Source organism: Trachemys scripta, chromosome 2, assembly GCF_013100865.1.
Source record: "Trachemys scripta elegans isolate TJP31775 chromosome 2, CAS_Tse_1.0, whole genome shotgun sequence".
NCBI lineage: Eukaryota > Metazoa > Chordata > Testudines > Emydidae > Trachemys > Trachemys scripta.
The window spans coordinates 59,307,136-59,322,154 of record NC_048299.1 but is presented as its reverse complement, the minus strand read 5'-3'; the positions used below and the strand labels follow the sequence as shown (position 1 = coordinate 59,322,154).

Genomic DNA, 15,019 nt, shown 5'->3' with positions numbered 1-15,019 from the left:
ACAGCCAGGTGAAAAGAGGGCCAGACAGATTAGGAAGATAGCCACATTCAGCAGAAGTGCAAATGGCTGGAAACATAACTGAAGGGGAGATGCAAACTAAGTAGCTCCACCATCTCGTATAAAACTAGTCAGTAAACACAGCAGAGTGACTACACACCTTACCATGTCCAACGATTTAACACAACAGTGTGGATAAGATGTTATCCTTCCCAGTTCTCGATGGTCACCAACAGATACTGGAAAGAAACACTACCAATAGGTGGTTAAGATGAGACTTCCAGGGAGGAGAAGGAGGAGGAAAAGGAGAATTACTAGGGGAGGGTGAACAGATTTCTGACAGTGTGCCTGGAGGAGGCTATAAAAAAGGGTAACATGCAAAGTTCTCAGACAATAAGCAATGATGAAGGCGGTCACTTCACTGTTCACACACCTCTGCTACTACTCAAACTGCCTAAGCCACCAGGACACTGCACTGAGTGTAGATGCTCTGCATTGGTGCATTTTTCTTTCTCTTGGTTGCCTAACTTACACTTGGGAGCGTAATGTGCACCCGGCCCACCATGCCTTTTTCTGTCTTTGGCCCACTTAGTAACACAAAAAGAAGAACAGGAGTACTTGTGGCACCTTAGAGACTAACACATTTATTAGAGCATAAGCTTTCGTGGACTACAGCCCACTTCTTCGGATGCATATAGAATGGAACATATATTGAGGAGATATATATACACACATACAGAGAGCATAAACAGGTGGGAGTTGTCTTACCAACTCTGAGAGGCCAATTAATTAAGAGAAAAAAAAAAAAACTTTTGAAGTGATAATCATAGACTCATAGACTCATAGACTTTAAGGTCAGAAGGGACCATTATGATCATCTGGTCTGACCCCCTGCATGCTGCAGGCCATAAAACCGTCCCTACCCCTTCCCTGGACTCTGCTGTTGAAGTCCCCAATCCTGTTTTAGGTGACTTCAATCGGCAGAAACCCTCCTGCTAGAGATCCCTGCCCTATGCTGCGGAGGAAGGCGAAAAACCTCCAGAGGCCAGCCAATCTGCCCTGGAGGAAAATTCCTTCCCGACCCCAAATATGGCGATCAGTAAGACCCCGAGCATATAGGCAAGAGTCTCCAGCCTGACCCCTGTCAGCCATTATACAATTTACCTACCATTTCTTGGTTTTCCTTGACTACTATGTTTTACCATTAAACCATTCCCTCCATAAATTTATCTAACTTAATCTTAAAACCAGACAGGTCCGTCGCCCCCACCGTTTCCCTCGGAAGGCCGTTCCAATATTTCACCCCTCTGACGGTCAGAAACCTTCGTCTAATTTCAAGCCTGAACCTCCCCACGGCCAGTTTATATCCATTCGTTCTCGTATCCACATTAGTACTAAGCTGGAATAATTCTTCTCCCTCCCTCGTATTAATCCCTCTAATATATTTAAAGATAGCAATCATATCCCCCCTCAGCCTTCGCTTTGTCAGACTAAACAACCCAAGCTCCTCTAGTCTCTTTTCATACGACAGGTTTTCCATTCCTCTGATCATCCTAGTGGCCCTTCTCTGCACCCGTTCCAGTTTGAGTTCATCTTTTTTAAACATGGGAGACCAGAACTGCACACAGTACTCCAAATGAGGTCTCACCAGCGCCTTGTACAACGGAAGCAGGACCTCCTTATCCCTACTAGATATACCTCGCCTAATGCATCCCAAGACAGCATTGGCTTTTTTCACCGCCACGTCGCATTGTCGACTCATAGTCATCCTGCGGTCTACTAGGACCCCTAGGTCCTTCTCCTCTTCCGTTACTTCTAACCAATGCGTCCCCATCTTGTAACTAAAATTTTTATTAGTCATCCCCAAATGCATCACCTTACACTTTTTACTATTAAATTTCATCCTATTCCTGATACTCCAATTCACAAGCTCGTTCAAGTCTCCCTGCAGGATATCCCTATCCTCCTCCGAATTTACAACGCCTCCCACCTTCGTATCATCTGCAAACTTTATCAGCCCACTCCTGCAATCGGTTCCGAGGTCAGTTATAAATAGATTAAATAAAATGGGTCCCAAAACCGAACCTTGAGGCACTCCACTAGTAACCTCCCTCCAACCCAACAGTTCACCCTTTAATACGACCCGCTGCATTCTCCCCATTAACCAATTCCTTATCCACCTCTGGATTTTCATATCGATCCCCATGTTTTTCAGTTTAACCAATAATTCCTCATGGGGTACAGTATCAAACGCTTTACTGAAATCCAGGTATATTAGGTCCACCGCATTTCCCTTATCTAATAAATCCGTTACTTTCTCAAAGAAGGAGATCAGATTCGTTTGGCACGATCTGCCCTTCGTAAAACCATGTTGTAATTTATCGCAATTGCCACTAACCTCCAGGTCCTCAACTAGTTTCTCTTTCAGAATTTTCTCTAACACCTTGCACACTACAGATGTTAAACTAACAGGCCTGTAGTTACCCGGATCACTTTTTTTCCCTTTCTTGAAAATAGGAACCACATTAGCTATTCTCCAGTCTAACGGGACCACCCCCGAGTTTACAGATTCATTAAATATTATCGCTAATGGGCCTGCTATTTCCCGCGCCAATTCCTTCAATATTCTCGGATGAAGATCGTCCGGTCCTCCCGACTTAGCCCCATTAAGGCATTCAAGTTTTGTTTCTACCTCGGATACGGTAATCCCCCATCCTGAATGCCCCTCTGTAGTGGTGCTAGTATCCCTAATACCTTCATTGGCCTCATTAAACACCGATGCAAAATATTCATTGAGATATTGCGCCATGCCTAGATTGTCTTTAATCTCCTCTCCAGCAATAGTCTTCAGCGGTCCCACTTCTTCTTTCTTTGCTTTCTTCCTATTTATATGGCTGTAAAACCTCTTACTATTGCTTTTAATTCCCCTCGCTAGGTCCAACTCTACACGGCCTTTGGCCTTTCTCACTCTATCTCTACATAATCAAGCTAGCCCAGTACAGACAGTTTGATAATAAGTGTGAGAATACTTACAAGGGGAGATAGAGTCAATGTTTGTAATGGCTCAGCCATTCCCAGTCCTTATTCAAACCGGAGTTGATTGTGTCTAGTTTGCATATCAATTCTAGCTCAGCAGTCTCTCTTTGGAGTCTGTTTTTGAAGTTTTTCTGTTGTAATATAGCCACCCGCAGGTCTGTCACTGAGTAACACACAAGTCTGACAAAAATGAAAAATCATAACATCTCATGGAGTAGGATACAGGAGAGATGATTCCGTTAGCGTTGGAAAGGCTGAAAATCAAAAGGCCGTCTCTTTCATTGGACTAACTGGAATTTAACTGTGTGCTTTTGAGAATCACTCTCTTTATCAAACCATGGGAAAGAGCAAGATAGATAGACACACGTAGTGTCAGGGTCTTAATTCAGACCATATAATTTAATTCAGAATTACATTAGATCAAAGGGAAACTGAACAAGGAGTATGTAGAATGAAGTTCCTCTTCTTAAAAGCTCGGGAAGGATTAAAGTGGCATACAGCTCTATGAAAGCATGAGGATAAAGTGAAGGTTAAGAGCACAAGACCGAGGAATACCTCCACAGCTTTCCTTTCATTATTATAAATGGAATGGTTTTGTGGTAACAGATCTATTAAGAAGAAAAGCACCAGTCTATATGTGTACCTGATTTTTATGTGTCCATGCAGTTTCCTTTAATGAACGATAGATATAGCTAACTTTAATGTTGCGGTCTGAATTAACATACTGCCATTATATCTCCATGTTCCCATATTTGGGGGAGATAACAATGTGATTCTTGAAAGTGTGTCCATTTAATGTATTTTAGTTAGTCCCACAAAAAGGATCACCTAAAATATCTGTTCATTATTTCTGTCAAACGGTAGGCTAGAACAAAAGGAAGAGGCAGACACCTGAGCCCTCAGAGAGCTTTTTCTTGTCCAAGGTTATTGCTGTCCAGAGGGACAGATTTACACATGTAGGCCACATTCCTCCCTGGTAGAAATGCAGTTACATGAACCCGAGATGTGTTTGGTCCATGATTTTTTCCCATGATGAGTGAGCGAACCCTAAATCTTGGTGAGAATATCTGGAATTCTGAATATTTCCTGCCTTTAAGACAAGACTGAAAATTAATATTTTAGACCGGAATTCAGTTTGTCTTTGTGTAGCGTTTGGCTTTGATTTATTTCTTATTGTAGAGCTCTGGGACTGCAGATATCAATGGGCACAATCATGCTCTTAAGTCCATACATGTTCTGCCGTTGATTTCAATGGCAGTGTGATAAGACCCTATGTGCGCACAGCTAGATAACATTTTATTATTATATAATATAGCCACTGAGAGGGTTTACTATATTTGTTACCTAATGTTTCCTTAACCACTTTGCAGCTGGAGACCATCATAACTTCAGTGCAGTAATGGCAATCTTTAAAGGGGTATTGCCAACTTTAATATGCCCCAAAACTTTCATTTGGAGGAAAAAACAAGCTTTTATATGACCTAAAACCAATAGAAATGTTTATTCGTTATTTTAAAATTCCAGTTGTTTTCAGACCAATACACATTTCCTTGCAATGTTTGAAACCCATACACTGCAGCACTTGCAACCTAAAAGTGGAAAAATATAAACAAAAGTGAAACTGACCTCATTGCTTATCATTGGCCAAGAAATGTAAAAATTGGCCATAAAAAGAGATAAATAAGTAGGATTCTAAAAATTATTTCTATCTCATATTCTACATAGTCTAAGATGATATTAGTAGCATAGGTAAATATATATATGCTGTTACAACATAGTTTTTCAGCTGCCTGTGTCTTTAAAGTGCCAGCATTCTCTGATGTACGTATTTCAACCAAACTCAGAAGGTACATAGCACAGCGCTGCATGAGTTTTCCATTAAACTGCAGACAAATAGTTAAGCTGTATTATTTGACATAAATATGATACTGAGTTGGGTCCCTCACATTCATGTGGTCAGCAAGGTTCCCCCCAAAACTAGGGGCATTGCCACACTCTCATTTTTTGCCTGTATTGATTCCTGGCCCTGAAAACCTCTGTTCTCCCTCCATCCCTCTTTAACTTAAAGGACACCACATTGGGACATATTAAGCCCATTTTGTCAGCCTGCCTTTACTCTTCTCTAACATCTTGGCATTGAACCCTGCGGGGCTGCACAGAGGTGTTCGAGGGCCCCAGGCAAAATCTGAAACTGAGCCCACCCACACCCTTCCAAAAAAAATTACCACTGAAGGGGCTTTGAGAGCAAGCCTGCCACTCACCCCATAGTGGCTGCTCCTGTCCTGTGGGGTTGGGCCTGGCTTCCAGCTCTGGGTGGTGCGACCTGGCATACAGGGTCACAGGGCCACTTGGGTTTGGCCCAGCTGCTCCTCCATCATGACTGAAGACGGCAGAGCCAAATTTGAGTGAGTGGCATCATGACCACCATGTGCTACGTCGCAATGCCAGTGGGCCCCTCTCAAACGGGGTGACCTCGGGGCAAACTGGGCTTTTGCTCTCCCCCACATGCAGCCCTGGTACCCTGTATAGTGGCACATATGAGCAGGAACTTTGTCCACTTACCACAATCATCCCAGTTAAGGAAAATGCAAAGCTCAGAACATAAATTGAAAGTATCTGAGGTCTTGGTCAAAGAAAGCTGAGTACACAAGGGCATAGCGAGTACTTTGAAAATAAAAATTGGGCGCCATGGCACACACCTGCCTACATCCCTAGAAGCCTTGAGCTAACAATTTTGGAAAGATTTGGAGCACATATTAAAGAGTACATAGAATCAGCTTAGCACTTCTAACCATCTTTGAAGCAAAAAAAAATCTCAGTGATTCGGGTTGCTTCTTTTTCAACACAACTCAGACAAGCATGTTAATTTTAGGGTATTAATGGCTTTTTTCTGTGCGGGGGAGGTTGATTTTTTTTCATAATTGAGTCTACTGCCTTTTAGGGAGAGCCATAAAATTCCTTGTTGACCCAGCAGTTCTGAATCTGGAAGTTGACGGAGCAGATCTTAACCTTAGCATCCAACATGATGTTGTTGGACGATGGAATATTTATGTCCTGTCACTAAAGACGCCAAGTATTTAACGCGATGACTAGAAAAATGTAATGTGCAAACAACTCCTCCTCCTTCCGAGCAGCCAGTAGCGGCAGCCGCCCCAGCGGAGGAGGGACTGGCTAAGGCTGTCCTTTGTTAGTGCATCGAGCGAAACCACAGGATGGGCAAGGACGGAGCCTGTTCGGCGAACAGCAGACAGAAGTTAGATCTATGCCTGAAACAGTTTAACAGGGGCTGGGGACCATTCCTGCCTCCCTTTAAGAATTAAGGTATAATCTTGACTCCTTCCCCTACGTTGCTCTTCTTTTCTATTTCTGCATTGTACTTGTTAGTGCGCGCAGTAAGGCGGAGGTGCGATCCTTGCACGTGTGAACGGACATGGGTCATTCAGCGCACGGACCTTCCTGGTGTAGTTTGAACGTTCCGGGGCGTGTTTGTAAATGGAGCTGCCTGGCAGTGTCTGGACAGCCCGGTCCTGTCTGCTCGTGGGTGGGACCGGAGCCCTGACAGCTCGAGTGACACTTCTTGTAAGCGCCCTGGGGGGAGAGCCCCGTCCCCGCGCGTGCACCGCCTACTGGGGGCACGGTGGCAGATCTCCAGCGGGGGTTGCACGGGAGGAAGGGCACCACACACGTGCCAGGGGGGCTCAGATCTGCCTGTTACCCCATAGGCAGCAGGCATGCTCCGGCCAGGACAGACCGCACCAGTTGTTGTGGAAACCCCCGTCTCTTGGCTCCGACAAAGGTGCAGCAGAACGAGTTCGGAATCAGTTTGGTCCATTGAAATCCAGGCTCTGCAGCCTTCAGCGCCCGGCTGCTAGGGGCCCCAGACCCAGCCAGCTGGGTGCTGAGTACCATAAGTGCTGAAACGAGGGGTGCTGCCACACCCCCGGCTTGAAGAGCTTTCTATTATCTACAGGGCTTAGAGTTTGGTTCAATGGCTCTCAGCACCCCCAGTGTATAAATTGACCCAGCACCCTGCTGAGCACCTGGCTCTGCTGGGCTGCCGGTGGAGCTGTAAAGCGCCAGCTGCTGAGGGAGAGGCTGGAGACCTGGCCCTCCAGTTGGCCCCCGAGTGACAGCTCCCCACGCTGCTGGCAGCAGGGTATTGCCCGCCCGCACCCCATCCTCTCTCTCCACCTGTCCGAGAGGCGCCTCTCGCTGACATCATGGAAACACCCGCCCTCCCCAGACCAGCCGGGAAGGCGGGCGCTAGCGCCTCCTTTGCTTGGCCCAGAGTAGAGGTTCTCTTTGGTCAGTCCAGCTGTCAATCAATGAGATGAAGCCCGCCCACTCTGAACCTCCCTTGGAGTCGAGAGAGCTGAAGAGCCGGTCCCTCTGCTCCCCGCGCCAGCGGGCACCCAGGTGGAGCCGCTGAATTTATGATTCTGGTTGCCATTCCCCGCCCACCTCCTTTGTTGCTGGCGCCTGTAGCGGCCGTTTGAGGAGAAGGGCTGAGCTGCTTGTATCTGCCTAGGGCGCCGCCGCTGCTGCCGGGGAGCTTCCGTTAGCCCGGCTGCTGCCTGCGGGCAAGCGCTCAGGTAGGTGCCCGACTCCCACCCAGCTGTGACCCTGCGGCGGGTCAGGCACCCGGCTGGGGTCTGGTAACCCCGGCCCCGCCTGCCCTTGGGGCTCGGCGCCCTGGGAGTGAAGGGACCTTGTTCCCCTCCCCAGCGGGTTGGTGGGTGCATTGCTGCCCCTGAGGGGGTCTTCCTGGGGTGGGGGCTTGTTGCATCTCCCCCCGGGGATGTGAACCGGGGGGCTTCCAAGGGGCTTGGGATGCTGCTGCTGCTAACGCCCGAGGAGCCCAACGCGCCAGGGATCAGTCGTACGGTACAGGTAAGTGGGTCTGGTTAGATTTCCCTCTTGCTTCGTGCCCCCCTTCGCCCTCAAGCTGACGAGCTCGCTTAGCTTATTGGGAAAAGAGGAGCTGTGCCTTTTGGGGTGTCCCCTACCAGCCCGGTGAAAGAGTGAAGAAGAGGCTGCGAAATTGAAGAGGCACCAAGAAAACTTTGTAACAACAAAGTGGCTTTTAAAAACAGATACACACATACACACTTTTCAGTGTGAGGCCGTTGGGAATTAAGGTTAGTTGGAGACTTGGGAGAAAATAACTGGCCTGGCGGTGGGCTACTTATGCTCAGCCTTCATGTTGCTGCATTGCAAGAGCTATCAGCTTTCCTGTAAGTTTCAGTGCAAATGTCTGAAGAAGGTTTAGAGACTGTTCCCTCTTGTGAAATACAGCCAATAGGGTAGAATAGTTCCTTTCTTCCTCTATTGTACTATAAACAAAACACATTACCATGTCAGTCTATGTATATTCTGTCCCCTCTACTAAAGTGTCCTAAAAAGAAATAGGATTTATATATCAGTTTAGTCATCTCTTGAAATCCATTGAGATCCTTAAATGTGCGGTTACAGTACAGAATATTTATTTTGTTTTGATTACACAATTAAAAAAAAAATCTTGACCTGCTTTGAATTGTGCACCATTCAAGACTTTCATTATTTGGTGTTTTCCTGGTGTTTTCTTTGTGGCATTGAAATAGACCTAATTCTAGATTAATTGATATACAGTATTAAGCATCTGTTTCTAAAACATAATCCTGTATCAATTACTAAGTCTTCAGGGTTGAGAGGTGAATTCCCCAGGAGTCTGCAGGGAGCCACTGCAGATTTTCCCCTCTTGCTGTGTACTTTGGAAAATATAACTGGGAGCCAGCTGGCTGCTAAATGTAACTTCAGAGATCTTAAGGATATTTGCAAGTGCCTCACTCTCGGCTAATTCTGTGATTTTCTTTAGTAGTATAAAACAAAGTTGCCATGATTTTTCTTCTCTCCTGTCGACCTCTAAGGAAAATAGGTTAATTAAATCCAATCACTTCAGTCCAATTTCCAAGCCACTGTAATTTCCATCAGGACTGAGTCCAAATTAGTAAATGAGCATTTAAGTATTCTACTGCATGAAATCCATCTGGTACACTCAGCTCTCACTTGCTGATTTCCAGTAGTTTAATATTGTGCACCATGTGGAATGGGTATAGAAAAGGCTATTTAACTACATCCATCTCTTCCTTGGGAGGTAATGTATCTGGCTTCCCTGTTTCCCCCCCATTCCCCTAATGATCATGAGAGTGCTGTTCAGCCTCGGCTTTCTTGAGATGAAGGCATGGGGGGGGGGGTGTTTATATTTGTTTCATCTTTTCATTTTCATTGATTAACTACAGATTTTATAATGTAATTTTGACCCTACTGAATTTCAGAAGAGCATGTAGGTGTGATTCAGTATTTAAAGTATAAGAAATACTCAGGCAAACAGGAAACCACAATTCTAATTTCCATGAGCTTTAATGTAATTATTAGGACCATCTCTTAGTTGAAAAATGTAACAATCATTAACAAATTTATTTCCTATTCTAGTAAGAAATTAAAAAAAAATTAATGTAGTTCTTGTTAAATGAATTGGTTGAATGTTCTGTAATTAGATTTCACCAACCAAGTAGCAAGAGCAAACTCCGCAAGCCCTATCACAGCCTTACCATGGAGTCAGACAGGCCCCTGGGGCAATTCAGTCTATCTTGCCACTCAGGCCAGCCTGCCTTTGTTGTAGCTGATCCCTTGCACTGAAAATCACAACAATATTCAGGTTACTCCGAGTCCCAAAGGAGGAGTCACTTACCCCAGGTCAATTGCACACCCAGATCTCTCACCAAAGACAACTCTTGTAGCCAATCCTGTAATTAACTAAAGATTTATTAACTGAGAAAAGAAATGAGTTATTTACAAGGTTAAAGCAGGTGATGTATACACACAAATGAATTACAATCTTAGATTCCAAAAGATAATAGCAACTTCTATAATAAGCAAACTCCATATGTCCTCTAGGACTAAACTGGGGAGGGTGGGGTGGTGGTTTTCTTTGCTTAGTAATTCTTGCCCCTTTAGGATATGTCTACACTGCAATTAGACACCTGTGGCTGGCCCATGCCAGCTGACTTGGGCTAATGGGCTGTTTAATTATGGTGTAGACATTTGGGCTTGCTGGAGCCCAGCCTGTGGAACCTTGCAAGGTGGGAGGGTCCCAGAGCTCAGGCTGCAGCCCAAGCCTGCATATCTACACTGCAATTAAACAGCCCCTAGGTCTGAGTCAGATGGCATGAGCCAGCTGCAGGTGTCTAATTGCAGTGTAGACATACATTGTAGTCCAAGCAGCCAAAAAGAACCCAGTTTCTACTTATCAGAGATTTTTATCCATTTCTCCCCATTGTCCAAGCTGATGTGATGAGTTCATGAACAGGTCTCTTCCTGGAGGGGCTGAAGAATGCAATTAACAAAGTCTTTGTTCTTTGACCCTCACATTGGCTCATTTGGTTTCAAAGGCCGCCTTGCTGGCCAGGGCCTAAAGTCTTCTGGAGGAAGCCAGCATTTGCATTAGAGGAGGCTTCTCTACTGTTTGAATTCCACAGTTACTGAGGTTTACAATGCAAACACTCAATATAACCTTATACCATGGGCTACCAAGGTTATAAGTGAGATCAATAATGCGGTGTCCTATAACACTAAGCACATTCTTATCAACTTAACATACATTCTAACAATGCTAATGTGCTGATAAACCAGACTAGTTTCTAGCTATGCATTTGTTGGTGTTCAGTGAGGCCTGGGGGCCTTAGCATGAGCTGGCACCAGGTCTCCCGATGTCACACATTACTCCCCAGGGAAGGTGGGCCTACTCATGGAATAAACTATGACTTAGTGGTGCATGTGCATGCTAGAGGCTGGTGCAGAATCAGGCCCAGAACAAGGAGGTCACAGCTAAGAATTACAGCTTACTTACCAAAGACAAGAAACACTGGTGAGACTTCAGGTGGGGTTTATTTAGTACAATGATAGTTTTGTGATGCACTTGCAAATGCAAACACTATATATAAATGCTAGGTATTTGATATTTGTCCTCTCACTAGAGATTGAGTAGCTAAAACCACATGAGTATAAATAGAGTACATTTTATTTAGTAATGGGCCTCCCCTGCATACATTTGCTGTATTATATGTACTTTTGTTGCATACTATCTAGAGAACAGATGAAAGGTTGCATTATTCTGGTACACTTAGATTTCATGGATTCTAATGGCAAAAAGTGAGTTCTCAGTTGCTACAGTGTTGTTAGCAGTTTACATTTTAATTAATGTTTGAGTATCAAGGTTTCTGTTGGTTTGTAGCAATTAACCTTTTAGCTAAATTTCAGCTTGCTGTGGTGTTCAGTTCAAAGGAATGCTGTGATGAATAGGGCTGCAGTAGGTTATAAAATTATGGCTAGCTTTTCTCTTAAAGAGGCTTATTTACTTCACCTGGGGCCACTGAAGCCAGTGGAAACTTTTGCCATGGTTGCAATGGCATTAGGATCTGATGTTAGTGGTAAAGGCCTGGAAACTCTGCAGTATAGTCATATGTAGAATTAGTGTTGTTGCTGTATGGATTGCTATAAGGGCCTTATTAGATACTATTTTCCATTCATAAACCTTCTTTATTCAGGTCTTTAGGGAAGGTGCCCCATCATTAGATTAATGCAGAGTTAGATTGTATAAAACAGTAGCGCATATTCTGTTGTGCAGGGACCCAGAATCCATGCCTGTATCACAGATTGTGCTCTGAAATATAAGCGTTTTTTTTTTAAAAATTGTTGCAAAGAAAACCTTTTAATTTATCACATTTTGTTCATGCTTTAATTTGTCATCTTCTGTAATTTGCAGATAGCATGAAATGGTAGCTCAGAAATGTGAAATGCTCAATGCATTTCAAAGCGATGTTAACTCTGAAACCTAAAGAGGAAAAATTGAATGTCACTTAACTATTTCAATGTTGATCATTTTAGTTTCCTATTAATGTACTTATCCCAGAATTCCATGCTGCTTCTCCTGACTTCTCAGGAACCAAGAACTCAAGCTGTCTCCTATGCACCTGCCAAAAGCTTCAGCTTCCCCCTGACAGATTCTAGGATGCAGTTATATGTTGTGCAATATATTTTTGTGATTTTGGAAAATTAAAGATTTGGCAATAGCTTGTAAACTATGTTAAATGTAATATAAAAATAACTTTGGGCTACAGTACTAATTGTTTCATATGTAAGTCAACAAAATACTTAGCTTCATTTATATTAATAAGCAGCTACAAAACTTCCAATCTGTTGCACAGGAGTGGCACAGAATCTAGGGCCAGTTTGATATGGCGTTCACAGGACCTTGACCACAGAGAACAACCCTTCATTGACCAAAAAAAAAATGAGGTCTCTCCCATATCTAGCTTCAGTGAGTCTGTAACTTGGCATTGGAACTAATTTTGTCTCTTACAAAATGTTACCGGACCAAAACTTAGCCGGTTTGGCACTTTCAGTCAGTTACATATATAACTGGCTGCAGGTGTGTGTGTACACACACTCAATCAACCAATCAATCAATCTCAACCCCTACTGGTATTTGGAAGGGGTACGTTCTTCAGGTTGTGTGGATTTAGACTTGTGCAGCTAATCATTTGTGGTGGAGGCATTTAAATCCCAACATACCACAGAGGTGCCTGGAAGCAAAGAGGAAGCTAAAATAATGAAACAATAACCTCTCTGGGAGTGGAGGAAGGGTGTGTGTGTGTTAATATAGAAATAACCTAAGAGAGAAATTTGGTTAAATTAACCTTCAGCACTAGACTGACATACAAATCAACAAAAGTAAAAGAACTGGGATATTATGGTGATGAGTGTGCTATAAATATCTGGACAGAACAGAAAATATGCCTCTTACTATTGGCCTGATCCTGAGAGATGCTGCTTTTCCTTAACTCCTACTCATTCGGCTTCAGTTCTTAGTCCGCTACTCTTGCAGAGTTCTTGAAGCTGCTCATCTCAGTCTCTCTCTCATATTTATTTATTTATTTAATTTATATAAATAAAGTATCTTGATGTACTTAAGATTGAGACATGTCTCAATGTTACACTTTTACAGCTTCTGAGTGTTACCACAATACTAATAATGAAAGTAAAGAGCTAGTGACTTGATCCAGTTTTAGTATTGCAGGTACTGTACTGTGCAAGCTATACTGTGCAATTCTGCTAATGCTCTTCAGTCCTTAGCTACAAAACCCCTACTACGCAATCCTAAGTAAAATCTTGTATATCTTTGGTGTGTACAGATGGAAACTAGAATATGTTTGGAAGCTAACTTTCATTGAGATCTAAGGCATCACTTGAAATAGAGTAGCTAGCCCCATTGTGAATTTCTGGATTTCAAAGTAAATCTCATGTTCACTCATTTCATTATTGTCTCAAGATCCTTGTGCTTTCAAGAATGGCTCAACAGTGGCATTTGTTAGACACAGGAAGGAATGCATGATGATGATTAAAAGCCAAAAAAAATCACATATATCAGTTCAAACTGAATCTATATCCTCCCCTCCCCATCAGATATTGCTTTGGGTACGAACAAGATTCTGCTGTCCCTGTCTATCCTGGGCAGATCTTTGCATGTCCTCTGTGTTAAGTCCCATACGTTTTCCCTCTCCAAATACAATTTTCAGTCAGATCCTTTTCTGTGTTCTTCTAGCTGCCTAATGGCATGCCTGTCATGGCACACACTGGCTTAATTCTTAACATATCCCAGATTTTTCCATCTTTTTTGTGGATAACTTTAGAGAGAAGGTTTGTTGAACTCTCTGATGAATCTCCGCATTTGTTATACATTTAATTCCATGTAATACATAGCATTTTTCTAAGATATTTGCTTTTGAAGGTATTTAGACAACAGTCTTTACTTTCAGGAGATTTCCAGTTTTCACATCCATGTGTTAAGATGGAAATAACATTTGAGTTGAAGATTTGTAGTTTGCTCTTTAAGCTGTAGATTTTTGGTGACGAAATCTTGTTTAAGCTGGTGAATGCAGCTGCTGCCTTGCCAATTTGTGATACTGTTTCCTTTTTAAGGTGGCCTCTATATTAGGGGCTTTCTCTTATATAGGCAACAATTACCCCCATCCCAATTTTTCACATTTTCCTATCTGGTCACCCTATTCCTTGTGGACATCCCTATTAGCTTGTCCATTACTGCCAAGGTGTGTGAATGGACTTGCCTCTTGTATTCCTTTGTCTTCTGACATAAAGTTTGAGTTGAGTTGTTGGGTTTCTCATTAGATTTCTTTTAGCATAACTGATCATCTGATCATTAACCCTGTCTCTCTCCTCTTTTCTTTTGCAATGGTGGACAATCTTTGGGTCTCTTCGTGCATATTCACTAAGGTCTCACTTATAAGACCTACATAATCAGTAAAATCTAAATCTTCTAGTGTGCTGTGATGAGCCATTCAAAGACTGTGTTGCATCTGTCTACACTTTTTGCAAAATCAATGAACTATGATTTTGCTATTGACAGAGGTGAGACAGCATCTCTGACACCAGTGTTTATTTTGAACCATTTGCTCAATTTTGTTTACCTTATCAACATGCCACATGCTGTTATAAAGCCTAGATGGTGGTGTTGGGTTTTGTTGGCATACCGTAACACTGCACGATGTTGCAGAGTGAATATTGATCGAGGCTGTCGAACGTTTTCCTGAAATCTATGAAGTTGGTGTAGTTTTTGCCATTCAATGCTCCCTTCAATGATTGTTCTTAGGGTTAAAATCTGGTCAACACATGATCTTCTGGGTTGAAATCCAGCCTGATCATCCCTTAGCTTTGTCTCACCTACTTGCTTTATTCTGTTTAAGATGATACTCCAGAAAATTTTACCTGTCACCTGAAAGGACTGTTGTGCTTTGCCAGTTGTTGCAATTGCATAGGTCATCTTTCTTTGGTGATTTATTATAATGCAGTTTTCCCATTGTTCTGGAGCTTTTCTTCATCCCAATTTCTATAAATGTTGTTGTTCTGACCTCAATCTGTTCTGTCACTT

General features: G+C 43.2%; 1 protein-coding gene across 3 annotated transcripts in view; it reads left to right on the top strand.

The window, feature by feature from the left end:
* Nucleotides 1-6,226: 6,226 nt before the first annotated feature.
* The window catches only part of OSBPL3 (oxysterol binding protein like 3), a 121,682-nt gene continuing 112,889 nt past the window's right edge, over nucleotides 6,227-15,019 (top strand). For 2 of the 3 annotated variants that reach the window (XM_034760653.1, XM_034760651.1), the window contains exon 1: nucleotides 6,227-6,354. The gene's annotated coding sequence lies outside the window, so the exon portion shown is untranslated. Of the gene's footprint in view, nucleotides 6,355-7,370; nucleotides 7,626-15,019 lie in introns of those variants that run through there. The other variant, XM_034760652.1, reaches the window with a different exon arrangement.